Here is a 16924-nt window from a genome sequence, read left to right as displayed (position 1 = left end):
TAATTTTTAGGCTCTGCTGCAAGGGAACACTGAAATAGTTTTTACTGTCCCTAGGTTTTCCCATCCCCAGGTCCAGAGTTCTTTTCTGACCATCCTTAGGTTAGCCTGACAATGTTTTCTTGCTGTCTGGAGAAAAATTCCCTTATGTCTCATTCAATCCGCTTATCAAGTCCTAGGTCTTAGAGTTCATTATCATCTCACTGTGAGATCAACATTTTAGTGTTTCATCAGGACTACAGTCTGGTGCAAATACCAGTCTTTATCCCTCATTCAAGAATTATTGTTCTCACATTACTCCTGAGATATGGCCCCACCTTCGTGTATCTGAGGCCAGCATTTAACAGGTCATTTTGATCTCCACTCCCTAGAAATTCCCAATAGCCCACTTCCACTTTAATTGAATTGTCTCGTTAGCACTGACCCCTCACTTGGTACGGCAACTCCCATCTTTTTATGTACTGTGTATATATACCTGCCTACTGTATTTTCCACTCCATGCATCTGATGAAGCGGGTTTTAGCCCACAAAAGCTTATGCCCAAATAAATTTGTTAGTCTCTAAGGTGCCACAAGTACTCCTCTTTGTTTCCACTCAGTAAGGTGATTCACTTTTGATTTGCATATCCATTGTTGTTCCTTACAGGAGTTCAGTTAGACCACATCTTCATGCTGGATGTATCCAACTTCTATCCTAGAGGTAGAATGAAGTCATCAGTTTTCCCTTGCCAGGAAATATACAACACTGAAAGACCACAGGACTTCTGTCATAGCCAGTGTCGGTGTTGCTAGTTGGGATTTCTTTTTATGGTCCAGTTCTGGAAGGTTATATAAATCATGTTGTGAGTATATCTTTCCTCTTCAATGAATATAGGTCTTCAGGCACTAGGCTTGTGAATCTGGCAGCTTCTGGAAGCATTATATTCAGTTTTAAATGCCAAAACAAACACACAAAAACAGAAAATCTATGCTAGTATGTCCTAGGGAAATTTCTTTCAGACATCCAATTTGTCAGTTCAAGCCTGGGTAGGTTAACAAAAATCCCTGCGATTAAGTGTTAGATTTATGACCTGAGATATAAATGATAGATTAATTTTTTCAATTTTGATAAAACCATACATTTTACAAAAGTTGATAACACTTTTTCAAATCCAATCATAATGTAAATCTTTCATGGTTTTAGTTTGGCCATTTAATTATTTTTGCTAGTCCCTAGGTTGAAGATTGCAATTTTCCTCAAAATGATTTGGATAAGAGATCCAATTATATCATTCAGCATGATTCTTGATCTAAAGTTGTCATTAAGACAGAGTGTAAAGTTTCCATGTTCCCAAGTCAGCACTGTAATATTTCTGTAACATCAGTTCCATTCACTGTCATTGTAGTTGATTTCATAAGATGCTTCATGGTATTGTCCCATAAGTGCAAATAACATTTATTTTCCTTGTCCTCTGAAACGGTAAAGATCAATTATTTCTAATACTGTATACTTTATAGCATGTTACCATGTTGTTAATACCATAGCAACATAAGGAAATGACTAAAGAGAAGCTGTCTGCTGAAATATGTGTAAGATAGAAGCCTCATAAACTTACGAACCCTTGACCTGTATGGCTCCAAAAATTCCTGTGCTACCGCATTTCTTCCATAGTTTCATGGAGTTTAAGGCCTTAAGGGACTGTGACAGGTTTCAGTTGGTCCACTGAGCCGCTGGAGGGTGGTGGGGAGCTACTGCCTCGCTGGCAGGCCTGGGTCACACCTTTCTGTCACCAGGGAATTAGCTAGAGGGAGGTGCATTGGCCAGGGGAGGCAGGTGGAACAGGCCGGGGAGCGCCGGCCAGAGTCTGAAGCGCGCCCCTCCGGCCGGGGAGCGCCGGCCAGAGTCTGAAGCGCGCCCCTCCGGCCGGGGAGCGCCGGCCAGAGTCTGAAGCGCGCCCCTCCGGCCGGGCGGGGAGCGCCGGCCAGAGTCAGTGGCGTTGTCGGGATTCTGCTACCCTAGGCGGGTGGGCCAGGGTAGGGGAACACAGGCCCACCCAACTCCACTGCGTTCCAGCCCAGAGCCCTGACAGTGGTGGGAGGAGAGGGTCCCGCCACTGGGTCAGGAGGGAGCCATCCGTAACATGCTGAGCAAATAGACCCACCGCACCGTGCAGCTCTGCCCCTGGGCTACTTCCTACCCGGTCTTTCAAGCGGGTCCCTCTGGTCCCTCCAGCTCGTCAGGGTATTCAGCTGCTGGCAGCTCCAGCTCCCCGTCCGCGTCAGGCCCACGCTAGCCTGGGTCACTGCCTGGCTCCTCCAGTTCCTCCGGGTACTCAGGGGCTGGCAGCCCTGGTAGCCCCAGTCCTTCCTCCAGGTCAGGTTTCTCCTGGTCCAGGGCCTCCCCTGGCTCGGCAGCAGGGTCTGAAGGGAGCAGCCTGTGTCTGTCTCCCTCCCTGGTGCTGCCCTGACTGGGCTAAGGGCCCCACCCTTTGTACTTCCTGTTCCACCCCGCCCCTTCTGGGGTTGGAGTAAGCTTGGTCTGGCCCCACCCACTCAGGCTGAGAGAGTGGCTCTTTACCCTCTGGTTCGGAGGGAAGCCACCCTGGCTCCCGACAGGACCATCAGATCATCTAGTTGGACCTGCATATCACAGGCCATCAAATTCCACCCAGGTACCCTTATCCTGAGCCAAATGACTTGAGTTCAACCAAAAATTCTAGGCTTCAGGAGACTATCATGTGCCACTATCATGAGAGAACAGGAGAGATCGATGTACCAGCAATGCCCAAGGCCCCTGTGATGGCAGAGAATCAATTAGGTGAGATATGCCCAGATGATCATAGCAGCAGTCTATAAAACTATAGAAACCTAGGAATTGGCATCTTTGATCAGACCCATGGTTCAGCTAGTCCTTTATCCTGTCTCCAACAGTGACTAATACCAGATGTTTTACAGGAAGACCAAAACAGACTGTGAAGAACTTCAAAAAGATCTCACAAACCTAAGTGATGGGGCAACAAAATGGCAAATGAAATTTAATCTGGATAAATGTAAAGTAATGCACATTGGAAAAAATAACCCCAACTATACAGACAATATGATGGGGGCTAATTTAGCTACAACTAATCAGGAGAAAGATGTTGGAGTCATCATGGATAGTTCTCTGAAGACGTCCACACAGTGTGCAGCGGCAGTCAAAAAAAGCAAACAGGATGTTAGGAATCATTTAAAAAGGGATAGAGAATAAGACTGAGAATATCTTACTGCCCTTATATAAATCCCTGGTATGCCCACAACTTGAATACTGCGTACAGATGTGGTCCCCTCATCTCAAAAAAGATATACTGGCATTAGAAAAGGTACAGAAAAGGGCAACTAAAATCATTATGGGGTTGGAACGGGTCCCATATGAGGAGAGATTAAAGAGACTAGGACTTTTCAGCTTGGAAAAGAGGAGACTAAGGGAGGATATGATAGAGGTATATAAAATCATGAGTGGTATGGAGAAAGTGAATAAGGAAAAGGTACTTACTTGTTCCCATAATATAAGAATTAGGAGCCACGAAATGAAATGAATGGGCAGCAGGTTTAAAACAAATAAAAGAAAGTTCTTCTTCACACAGTGCACAGTTAACCCATGGAACTCCTTGCCTAAGGAGGTTGTGAAAGCTAGGACTATAACAGGGATTAAAAGAGAACTGGATACATTCATGGAGTTTTAAGTCCATTAATGGCTATTAGCCAGGATGGGTAACAAATGGTGTCCCTAGCCTCTGTTTATCAGAGGATGGAGATGGATGGCAGGAGAGAGATCACTTGATCATCACCTGTTAGGTTCACTCCCTCTGGGGCACCTGAAATTGGCCACTGTTGGTAGACAGGATACTGGGCTGGATGGACCTTTGGTCTGACCCAGTATGGCCATTTTTATGTTCTTATGTTCCAGAAAGGTGTAAGAAACCCTACAGAAAGGAAAACAACCTAACCCCAGGGAAGGTGTCTTCATAACCTGAATTAGCTAGAGATTGGTTTATGCCCTGAAGAACAAGGTTTTATATTCTTGGGCGGGGGGGTGAGGCGGGACAGTGGTATTTTTAGTTTTAAACCTTGCTATTGTGATTATGAACATTCTTGATATTCATATAAATTTCCACTGAATCTTGCTGACGTCTTGGTTGCAGTGATATGCTGTAGCAAGTGTTCCTCAGGTTAAGTGTGTATTTTGCTAAAAAGTATATCCAATTTCACATGAGTAATTTTACAGGATGTACCATATTAATTTTATTATTCATTTATAATTTTACAGTCAGTATTATTACCCAAGAAACTTTACCTTCTCTTTGTTTGCTGTAAGGAATGAGGACTTAAGACCTAAAAGTGGCAATTCTTCAACAAAAAAATCTTCAGAAACAGACTCCAAGGAGAGACTGCTGAATTGGAATTAATTTGCAAACTGGATTCAATTAACTTAGGCTTGAATAAAGACTGGGAGTGGATGGGTCATTAGACAAAGTAAAACTATTTCCCCATGTTTATCCCTCTCCCCCCCCCTTGCTGTTCCTCAGACGTTCTTGTCAACTGCTGGAAATGGCCCACCTTGATTATCACTACAAAAGGTCCTTCCCCCCTCCCCCCCGCCCCCGCTCTCCTGCTGGTAATAGCTCACTTTACCTGATCACTCTGGTTACAGTGTGTATGGTAACACCCATTGTTCCATGTTCTCTATGTATATAAATCTCTCCACTGTATTTTCCACTGAATGCATCCAATGAAGTGAGCTGTAGCTCATGAAAGCTTATGCTCAAATAAATTTGTTAGTCTCTAAGGTGCCACAAGTCCTCCTTTTCTTTTTGCGAAAACTGGCAACGTTTATCTCACTTTAAAGTCAAACCTATAAATCACCCAACATTTTAACTGGTTTCTACCTAAGCCAAATCCATAAACTGTAACTGGCCTGGGTTCACACAAAACTTGCCCTAATTCACTTGAAAAATCAATCAGGCATATTGAAACATTCACAAACTTTCTGTGAACCTGGGAAATTATCAGATAACTGGTTTCATGTTAGGTTCAAAAACAGTTGGCTCAGCTATAGTGAAAAGACCTCTGCATTAGTAGGATGTTGGAAATGAAAACCCGGGGTAGATGAAAGGATGGACACAGATGGCAAATACTGTGTTCTCTCTGTTATAGGCCAACACCTACTGAGGTACCTAAATGATCACTTAACTGAGATCCATCTCTCTGAGTTCCCTAGTTACTTTTCAGATCACTGACTTCAACTGATCATTGATTTCAATGGGCCCTACCCTTTAAATATATCTATTATCACAGAGAGTAACTAAGGGACAGAATCTGCCAGTTGTACTCATACATAATAGTACCTTACTCCCTGTATAATCCCAGTGAAATCATCAGGATTATTCATGGATTAAGCTACAGAATGACTAAAGACAGAAGAATTAGGCCCTGAGTGGACAGAGATCCCCATTTCAAATGTAATACAGGAAAGTTAGCATTCTACAAAGAGAAACAAAGCCACAAACATATTTTTAAAAATAAAATATTTGTGTTTTAATTAATCAAGAAATAGGACAGCCACGCTCCCACTGACATTTCATCTCAGTTCTTTTCTTAAGATTTTCATATTTATATCATCAGAACGTATAATCAACACTATGTACAGAATGTATAGGAGAATACGTATAATAACCATGTACTGAAAAAGAAGTACATGAGGCAGTGCTTGACTTTAGGAGAAAATAATTGATGGTTAAAGTTCCTTTCACAATTACCCTTTTTCCCCTTTTTCATTTAGCATCACTATAGGTGCATTTGCCATAACCATGTAAAGCTTCCCCAGTCATATATTGACAAGATGCACAATAGAGCCATATGGGAGACACTCCACTGTATGATTTCATTGTGTTTTGTTGCTTGCATAAGGCAGAGTTTGATTCAACTGGCAGATGATACATTCTGGGGTCTGCAATTAAATATGTTTTCAGTCTTTAATGAAATTCAAAGTTTTAAGTTGTGTAAAGGAATTAATAGCAAAAAGTGTACTTCCCAAATAGCAATCAACTTGAAAACACATTGCACAAAGTTGTCATACTGAGCACTGCAAGAAGCAGCAATAATTAAAAAGCAGAGAGGACATCGTGCCCCTGTGAGCTACAGTAAATACTCCAAGAATTCATCATCACATCGATATTGGAGCTGCAAGTTTTTAACTAAACAAGTAACTGTAATCCACACATCCATGAAGGCAAAATATTGAAGGTGAGTGATAGAGACAATACCCCAGACTTTAAGGAATGGCAATATGAGCTCTCTGAAACCTTTATTTACATTCTGCATACCTGTTTCAAATATAAATGCTGCTAATGAACAGAAGCTGATTAATTTGTACAAATGAATATTCATGAAATCACCTGGATGTTCATGTTAATTTTTTTTCTGTGGAATGTGACTGCATATGCATAACAAAGCTTTTCTCTTGCCAAGGATACTAAAAGGCTCCATCTAGTATAATAACAGAGTTTGTAATTTGGTTTCTTCAAGTGCAGAATTAAAGAGGTCAACCCCAATTCAGAAAAAGAAATCTATTTTTAAAAATAAACAATATAATACACTTCAGTTATTAATTGTACCTCTTAATCTAGAATGTTTTAAAGGCATTTTGAAATTGACCTAGTATCCTGAAATACAACTGAACAAATGTATCAAACTGGGGTAAAGCAAGGGAGCATTAAGCTTTGAAGATATGGATTTTAAACTAATGTTAAAACTTACATACAGCAGGAATCATTGAAATTCAGCACTACAGTGAGTCTATCTATAAATGTGTTCTTAGGGTGCCAATTGTAATTAATTATATTTCACATCCCAAGATAAACTATTCACGAAGGAACTCTGGGGAAGGGAATCTTTGTTTGGATCTGCCAGCATCATCCCATTAGGGGAAGATGGGGGAAATCCTCAGGGGCCAGATCTGACTAGTTTACGCTGGCTCAGCAAGTGCAAAAAGGCAACCACCAATCACTTCCTGTGCCACTGGGGCTACATAAATACATAGGCAGATAGATAGGAAAGTCTAAACAGGAGTGAAGATCATACAGCAAGAGTCTTGCATGAAAATGTAACCCCAGATTTGAATATTTAAAATTTAAGTTCAAACATTTCAATGTGTTCTTCCAATAATATTATATTTCAGTTCTGCACAGTAAAGGCTTGATTATTTCAGTACGCATCTGAACTAAAATGGAGTCCATATGAGCTACTGCTTTCCTATTCTTCAGAAGTGTCTGATAATGGACAGGGTATGATAAATAGTTGTAAATTGCAACTAATATGCTAACATGCACCTGTGATGTATTAGTCTAATGACAGAGCAGAGAGATAGGGAGCTTCCTCCAAGCTAGGTCCGCTGCTGTTTTGATCTTTCACTCTTTAGAAACCTTTTCTTTTAAGCATTTCATTAATGATATCTTGATAGGTACTCAGTAATTCTTCAATACACAACACAAACCACCAATACCTTTTGACAGAAAAATATCCTTGAATAATATTAGAGATAGTGGACTTGATTCTGATCTCCCTTTCACCATTTTTACACCAGTGTAATTCCGTGGACTTTAGTAGAGCTACTCCCAAATACTTGTTTTCAGACCTGGTATTATTTCTGTTGCATTATGCTGCACCCTGTTGTGTATTACCAGTACTACACAGCATGTCAGATGGGTTTTCAACAGTGCATTTGCTATAGAGACAGACTATGTGCCTTGATGAAGCATCTCTTTCCTCTCTCATAACTTCATTCTCTTGGCTAAATTCTCTACTGACTTACACCACACACAATGTGGAGAACGTGCAGAAAAACCTGAGTGTCTCTGGATTAAGTTTAGAAGTGTGAGCAACAAGAGTGATGTAGTGGTGAGAGTCTGCTATAGACCACCGGACCAGAGGGATGAGGTGGATGAGGCTTTCTTCCGGCAGCTCGCAGAAGATCTAGATCGCACGCCCTGGTTCTCATGGGTGACTTTAATTTTCCTGATATCTGCTGGGAGAGCAATACAGCGGTGCATAGACAATCCAGGAAGTTTTTGGAAAGCGTAGGGGACAATTTCCTGGTGCAAGTGCTAGAGGAGCCAACTAGGGGGGGCGCTTTCCTTGACCTGCTGCTCACAAACCGGAAAGAATTAGTAGGGGAAGCAAAAGTGGATGGGAATCTGGGAGCCAGTGACCATGAGTTGGTTGAGTTCAGGATCCTGACACAGGGAAGAAAGGTAAGCAGCAGGATACAGACCCTGGACTTCAGGAAAGCAGACTTTGACTCCCTCAGGGAACGGATGGGTAGGATCCCCTGGGAGACTAACATGAAGGGGAAAGGAGTCCAGGAGAGCTGGCTGTATTTCAAGGAATCCCTGTTGAGGTTACAGGGTGTCATAAATATAAAGGGAAGGGTAAACCCCTCTGAAATCCCTCCTGGCCAGGGGAAAGCTCCTCTCACCTGTAAAGGGTTAAGAAGCTAAAGGTAACCTCGCTGGCACCTGACCAAAATGACCAATGAGGAGACAAGATACTTTCAAAAGCTGGGAGGAGGGAGAGAAACAAAGGGTCTGTGGGTCTGTCTATATGCTGGTTTCTGCCGGGGATAGACCAGGAATGGAGTCTTAGAACTTTTAGTAAGTAATCTAGCTAGGTATGTGTTAGATTATGATTTCTTTAAATGGCTGAGAAAAGAATTGTGCTGAATAGAATAACTATTTCTGTCTGTGTATCTTTTTTGTAACTTAAGGTTTTGCCTAGAGGGGTTCTCTATGTTTTTGAATCTAATTACCCTGTAAGATATCTACCATCCTGATTTTACAGGGAGGATTTCTTTATTTCTATTTACTTCTATTTTTATTAAAAGTCTTCTTGTAAGAAAACTGAATGCTTTTTCATTATTCTCAGATCCAAGGGTTTGGGTCTGTGGTCACCTATGCAAATTGGTGAGGCTTTTTATCCAACATTTCCCAGGAAAGGGGGGGGTGCAAGTGTTGGGAGGATTGTTCATTGTTCTTAAGATCCAAGGGTCTGGGTCTGTAGTCACCTAGGCAAATTGGTGAGGCTTTTTACCAAACCTTGCCCAGGAAGTGGGGTGCAAGGTTTTGGGAAGTATTTTGGGGGGAAAGACGCGTCCAAACAGCTCTTCCCCAGTAACCAGTATTAGTTTGGTGGTGGTAGCGGCCAATCCAAGGACAACGGGTGGAATATTTTGTACCTTGGGGAAGTTTTGACCTAAGCTGGTAAAGATAAGATTAGGAGGTTTTTCATGCAGGTCCCCACATCTGTACCCTAGAGTTCAGAGTGGTGGAGGAACCTTGACACAGGGACAAACCATCCCGATGTGTCGAAAGAATAGTAAATATGGCAGGCGACCAGCTTGTCTTAACGGTGAAATCCTAGTGGATCTTAAACATAAAAAAGAAGCTTACAAGAAGTGGAAGGTTGGACATATGACCAGGGAAGAGTATAAAAATATTGCTCGGGCATGTAGGAATGAAATCAGGAGGGCCAAATCGCACCTGGAGCTGCAGCTAGCGAGAGATGTCAAGAGCAACAAGAAGGGTTTATTCAGGTATGTTGGCAACAAGAAGAAAGCCAAGGAAAATGTGGGCCCCTTAATGAATGAGGGAGGCAACCTAGTGACAGAGGATGTGGAAAAAGCTAATGTACTCAATGCTTTTTCTGCCTCTGTCTTCACTAACAAGGTCAGCTCCCAGACTGCTGCGCTGGGCATCACAAAATGGGGGAAGAGATGGCCAGCCCTCTGTGGAGATAGAGGTGGTTAGGGACTATTTAGAAAAGCTGGATGTGCACAAGTCCATGGGGCCGGACAAGTTGCATCCGAGAGTGCTAAAGGAATTGGCGGCTGTGACTGCAGAGCCATTGGCCATTATCTTTGAAAACTCATGGCGAACGGGGGAAGTCCCGGATGACTGGAAAAAGGCTAATGTAGTGCCAATCTTTAAAAAAGGGAAGAAGGAGGATCCTGGGAACTACAGGCCAGTCAGCCTCACCTCAGTCCCCAGAAAAATCATGCAGCAGGTCCTCAAAGAATCAATCCTGAAGCACTTGCATGAGAGGAAAGTGATCAGGAACAGTCAGCATGGATTCACCAAGGAAAGTTCATGCCTGACTAATCTAATCGCCTTCTATGATGAGATTACTGGTTCTGTGGATGAAGGGAAAGCAGTGGATGTATTGTTTCTTGACTTTAGCAAAGCTTTTGACACGGTCTCCCACAGTATTCTTGTCAGCAAGTTAAAGAAGTATGGGCTGGATGAATGCACTGTAAGGTGGGTAGAAAGTTGGCTAGATTGTCGGGCTCAACGGGTAGTGATCAATGGCTCCATGTCTAGTTGGCAGCCAGTGTCAAGTGGAGTGCCCCAGGGGTCGGTCCTGGGGCCGGTTTTGTTCAATATCTTCATAAATGATCTGGAGGATGGTGTGGATTGCACTCTCAGCAAATTTGCGGATGATACTAAACTGGGAGGAGTGGTAGATATGCTGCAGGGCAGGGATAGGATACAGAGGGACCTAGACAAATTGGAGGATTGGGCCAAAAGAAATCTGATGAGGTTCAATAAGGATAAGTGCAGGGTCCTGCACTTAGGACGGAAGAACCCAATGCACAGCTACAGACTAGGGACCAAATGGCTAGGCAGCAGTTCTGTGGAAAAGGACCTAGGGGTGACAGTGGACGAGAAGCTGGATATGAGTCAGCAGTGTGCCCTTGTTGCCAAGAAGGCCAATGGCATTTTGGGATGTATAAGTAGGGGCATAGCGAGCAGATCGAGGGACGTGATCGTCCCCCTCTATTTGACATTGGTGAGGCCTCATCTGGAGTACTGTGTCCAGTTTTGGGCCCCACATTACAAGAAGGATGTGGATAAATTGGAGAGAGTCCAGCGAAGGGCAACAAAAATGATTAGGGGTCTGGAACACATGACTAATGAGGAGAGGCTGAGGGAACTGGATTGTTTAGTCTGCAGAAGAGAAGAATGAGGGGGGATTTGATAGCTGCTTTCAACTACCTGAGAGGTGGTTCCAGAGAGGATGGTTCTGGACTATTCTCAGTGGTAGAAGAGGACAGGACAAGGAGTGATGGTCTCAAGTTGAAGTGGGGAGGTTTAGGTTGGATATTAGGAAAAACTTTTTCACTAGGAGGGTGGTGAAACACTGGAATGCGTTACCTAGGGAGGTGGTAGAATCTCCTTCCTTAGAAGTTTTTAAGGTCAGGCTTGACAAAGCCCTGGCTGGGATGATTTAATTGGGGATTGGTCCTGCTTTGAGCAGGGGGTTGGACTAGATGACCTCCTGAGGTCCCTTCCAACCCTGATATTCTGTGATTCTATGTCATTGACATATATAGGATGGTAATGGGTGTGAATCAGCACATAATATGGACCTCTTGGATCTAATTTCTAGCAGATAGGTTTCTGAGACGTGTCCGCTTTAAGCCATGTAGAAGTCATGACATAATATTTAAAGATGTGTTACTGTATTTTTAAGGTAAATACAACACAGAGCCTTACACAACGACAATTGCACCCCTTTGTTTTGTATTCTTCCCTTTATTAATACAACCTAATACCTTTGGAATAACATCCCTTTTAGTTTTTACAGGCCTCCAAAACCAGTTTGCTTCAGGGCATCAGCTAAGATGTATTTATAAGAGCTGGCTGGAAACTGAAAACCCTTCCAGCAAAAAATTACCCATTTTTGAAAAATATTTTGTCTCACATTGGAACAAAATGCCAAAAGGACAATAGTTTTAGTTTTAGACAATAGCTCAGCCTCTCTGGCCCCCAAGAAGCAAAGTCAGGGAACTTAGGCTACGTCTACACTGCACTTCCATCTGTAAAATTTTTTGTTGGTCAGGGGTGTAAAAAACCTCACAGCCCTGACCGACAAAAGTTTTACTGCCAAAAAGCACTGGTGTGGACAGCGCTTTGTTGGGAGGAGACACTCTCCCACCGAGAGAGCTACCACCCCTCACTGGGGGTGGGCTTTTTGTCGGCAGGAGAGCTGTAAGGTGCACAGTGTAGACATAGTCTAAGCCTTATCAGCTCTCTGGGAAAGCTGGCCAAAAGTGAAATTGAGAAGAGCCTTCCAGAAGCGGGGGAGGAGGGGAATAGCATTTGGATTTTCCCAAGGGAAAAGTAAATTTTTAGCAAAATTGAATTATTCCCATGAAACATTTCAGTTTAGCAAAAAGGACATTTTCCATTGGAAAATCATTCCAACAAAAATTTTGACTGGTTCTAGTATTTATCTGAATTAGCATGTTTAGTATTTTTATTTTGGGCAGAATGACAGTATGGTTGCTGTCATTTCTGAACCATCTTCCAAATACTCCTTAGTTTACTAATGGTTTGTTGAAAAGAGGAGAATCCATTTGAGAGTCTGACCTCAGCAAAAGGAATTAGCTTTTTATTTACCTTCTTCCTGTTCACTTTATCTGAAGCTGCTCTTAAGTTTCTGATTTTCTTTTTCCTCCTTCATATGCCATGGATTCTGAACACGTAAAGTTATAATTATGTCTATTGCAAAAAGTAATATCTGGGTAAATTATTTCAGGTACTCAGAACAGTCAACATGAAGTCTGGTGAGTTATTTGTGATTTGGGGAAACTCCAGGGAATTTCTTTTCATGGAGGTTATTAAGGATATTGGTTATTTCTGACTAATTCTCTTCTAACACCTTGGGATAACAGCTAGAACTTTTCAATCTAGTTAAGCTATAATTCATAAATATTTAATAGAAACTAACAAAGGCTAAACATAACTATCCTGAAAGATACTTACTGAGACACCAACAGGAATCGAATGTCTTAAAACTAGGTGATTTAATGACAAACTGACAAATACTATAACCTATGAAGAATAATTCATTCTGAGGTTGATAGGTAAACTTGGGAAGAGACAAATTCAGAGTAACTGAGAACAAGAAGGTACTTGTATTTTGTAATGAAATGTCTAGTGCACCTGTTGCATCATATGGGAGGTAATGTAGCCCAGTGCTTGGAGCAAGAAGTAGGCCCCAGAATTTTGGGGTTCTATTCACAGCTCTGCCACTGATGCACTCTGTGGCCTTGGTAAATTGCTTTACCTTTCTGTGCCTGACTTTACCCATCTCTAAAATGAAGGTTGTCTCCGAGTCAAAAGATATGTTTGTAAAGCATTCTGAGATGCTAAGATAAATGGCACTCTAGAAGTGTCACTGTACTGTATTACCAGAATGTATGTCATGAAAGGGGGCAAAAATCTATTTGAACATGTTATTGATAGAGTTTTGTGGACTTTTGTGGAGTTTTGTGATTTGCAGAGGTGCTGAAAATGGGCGTTGGGGGTGCTCAGAACTTGAGAGAGATGTAGCTAGTATTTGCCAGAGAGAGATGTTTTCTTTTAAACTAAAATAGAATATCCTTTGAAAGGCCTGATCCTGCCCTCTTGGAAATTAAAAGAAAAAAACTCCCGTTGACATAAATGGAGCTGGATCAGGCTCAAAATGTGCATATTTCTGTTTGAAGGGAACATGCAAACTCCATCTGTTTTCCAGCCTCTGAGGGGAAATGCTATCTCTGTTTTGATTATTCAGTTTGTTTCTCTCCACTGTCGTCTGCACTCAACTGCACCAGTTTGCAAAATATAATATTTCATGATGGACCACTTATCAATCCCACACATGCCTCAGTTCTTATGGCACAGTCTCCATTTAGTTTTTTTTTTTTTAATTATAAAGGAAACCTTACCACACAATAGCCACAGCTGCTCTCGCTAATGCTCAGACAAAACGAAATGTGTCAGCCATGGAATGTAATATAGCTAAGATATCACAGTGTATCTCCCTTTAAATTATGGTATAGTCCCTCTGTACTAGTTTGGGAAAAAATAAATACATGAAATAACTGACAAAAGTTTTATGGTCACCTTCAATGTGTCTAGACATTAGAATTGAGCATGTGTTGAAATGGACACACTGGGTGGAGGAAGTGACCAAACCTGATAAAATTCCTCCTTGTTACAGTAATGTACGTAATAATATATACAATGTTAATGACTATATATTATGTATACAACTTATCCCTGGAATAGTCCCATATATATAAGACAAATTTCAGTAACACTGTACAAGACATGTGTATATACGCACACACAGACCTATGTCTACATTTTCTAGATAATAATACCTAGCTCTTAAAAGCACTTTTCATCAGTAGATCTCAAAGTGCTTTAGAAAGGAGGTCAGTATCCTTGGCCCCATTCTACAGATGAGGAAACTGAGGCACAGAGGTGATAGCCCAGAGTTACAAAGTTATTTCATAGTTATTTGTGTCCTGTAAAGTGAGTCTTTACTAGAAATATTTCAAAGTAGGTTACAAGGAAGACTTTTTTCAACAGAGTGAATGTCAGGTCTTATTAATGGCCATTTGTTTTCCCAAATAAGCTCAGTGATGATTGAGAGAAATACAAGAGACGAGTAAGTCTGCCAAAATAGCAAGCTGTCGGGTGACTGTACATTAGCAAAGCTGGCAGAGGAGACCTAGCCTTCTCATCTTCGCTAGCAGTGGGTGAGCTGGAGCCCTGATTGTTGAACACAGCATCATTATTACCATGTTAACACGGTTGACTGATTCTCTGGTGATGTGCTTGAGATATCGCATGCCTAATCTGATCAGTAATTACAGCTTTTGCCTCAAAAAGTGAACACAGTCTGTTAGAAAGGAGCAAACTTACCCTGTCAAGGTTCCTTCCCCATTCTGAACTCTAGGATACAGATGTGGGGACCCGCATGAAAGACCCCCTACCTTATTCTTACCAGCTTAGGTTAAAAACTTCCTCAAGGTACAAACTTTGCCTTGCCCTTGAACCCTATGCTGCCACCACCAAGCGTGTTAAACAAAGAACAGGAAAAGAGCCCACTTGGAGACGTCTTTCCCCAAAATATCCCCCAAACCCTACATCCCCTTTCCTGGGGAAGGCTTGGTAAAAATCCTTACCAATTTGCATAGGTGAACACAGACCCAAACCCTTGGATCTTAAGAAACAAGGAAAAAGCAATCAGGTTCTTAAAAGAAGAATTTTAATTGAAGAAAAAGTAAAAGAATCACCTCTGTAAAATCAGGATGGTAAATACCTTACAGGGTAATCAGATTCAAAACATAGAGAATCCCTCTAGGCAAAAACTTAAATTACAAAAAAGACACAAAACCAGGAATATACATTCCATTCAGCACAACCTATTTTACCAGCCATTTAACAAAAGGAAATCTAACGCATTTCTAGCTAGATTACTTACTAACTTAACAGAAGTTCTGAAGAGCATTCCTGATCTGTTCCTGGCCAAAGCATCACACAGACAGACAGACCCTTTGTTCCCCCCACTCCAGCTTTGAAAGTATCTTTTCTCCTCATTGGTCATTTTGGTCAGGTGCCAGATAGGTTATCCTAGCTTCTTAACCCTTTACTGGTGAAAGGGTTTTTCCTCTGGCCAGGAGGGATTTTATAGTTCCATATACAGAAAGCTGGTTACCCTTCCCTTTATATTTATGACATACCCATATGCATTTTTGAACTAATATACATTTCAACCACTTTAACATATTTATATTTTTTCACATAAAATTGCAAGAATTAAGGCTATACAACAAACCTCCAGTGGTATTTTAAATTGAAAAGCCTTAATATTTTGCACTGTAAGTAGAAGCAAAAGTTTTCTGGTGTACTCGTATTGAAAAAGTGAAACTATGAAATGCAAGTTCATCATATTGTCAGTCTGTAGGGAACAGAATACAGAGCTAATATGTAAAATGCACTGTTTTGATGTAAATGTCAGTTAAGCATAAAAACCTCAATGCACCATAAATTACACAATAACTACAGTACTACAAAATCTGGAATAATATTTTTCAAGGATGTGATGACTCCGCAAGGATATTTTCACCCCTATCCAGAAGTCTTGTTCTGGACCTATCTTCCAAAAAGGAATGCCATGTCGTAAAATAATTTTCTGTGCTCCTTCTTGCTTCAATAGAGCTATTGCAATTTACACAGACGGAAATGCTTGCATTTCAAATGGAAATAATTTAGGCAGTCTTGAAATACACTTTGAACCAAAACATGGCCCATAACAAAACAAAGATGTTTTTATGTACAAATATCCTCTGATTATATACATACTTTTTCATATACAGAGATACATTTAACTAAATTCACCTGCACAAAGTATGCATATATTCTGGGACTAATCAATGCCATTCTTTGTAAGGTTTTTGCAGTCATTACAAAGGTGTGGATCAGCCAAAAGTAACCAGAGCATCATGAAAATCAAACAGCTTTTGTAAATAATGCAATATTAGGGTTGGGTGAGATTAGTAGGAAAATGTGCAATTTCACATCGCTGATATTTTGATTTTTTTAAAATGAATTTGGGAAAGTGATTTTTTTTTTCTGTGAACACTCAAAAAGTACCTTTGGCCTAGGAGTACTAGTGGCAGGAGGAAGCAGTCTGCAAAAGCCACATGGCCTAATGGGTTAGCCTTAAGAAGTTCCTGTATTCTGTTTCTACTTCTGCCAATGACTGGCCTTAATAAGTGATCTTACAAATATAAGAATATGTCTTAGACATGGGTTCTAAATAACCTGCTTCTGACTGTCTAGCTGTGTGAAATGGGAAATTCATTCAGCCACTCTATCCTTCGGTTTGACCATCTGTGGACTGTGGAAAAAAATATTTGCCTATTTCATATTTGAATAATATTTTAAAGTGCCACATATGGTAACTGTAAAATATTATCAGCCCTATTAACTAGCAGTTAGTGCAAGAGAACTCAGGATGTCCACAGGTACAGCCCTTTACTTCACCCACTAGCCCATGTGACTTTTGTATGGGAACTC

The sequence above is a fragment of the Lepidochelys olivacea genome, assembly GCF_965140295.1.
Source record: "Lepidochelys olivacea isolate rLepOli2 genome assembly, chromosome: 7".
Classification (NCBI taxonomy): domain Eukaryota; kingdom Metazoa; phylum Chordata; order Testudines; family Cheloniidae; genus Lepidochelys; species Lepidochelys olivacea.
Note: the sequence above shows the minus strand (reverse complement) of the source record.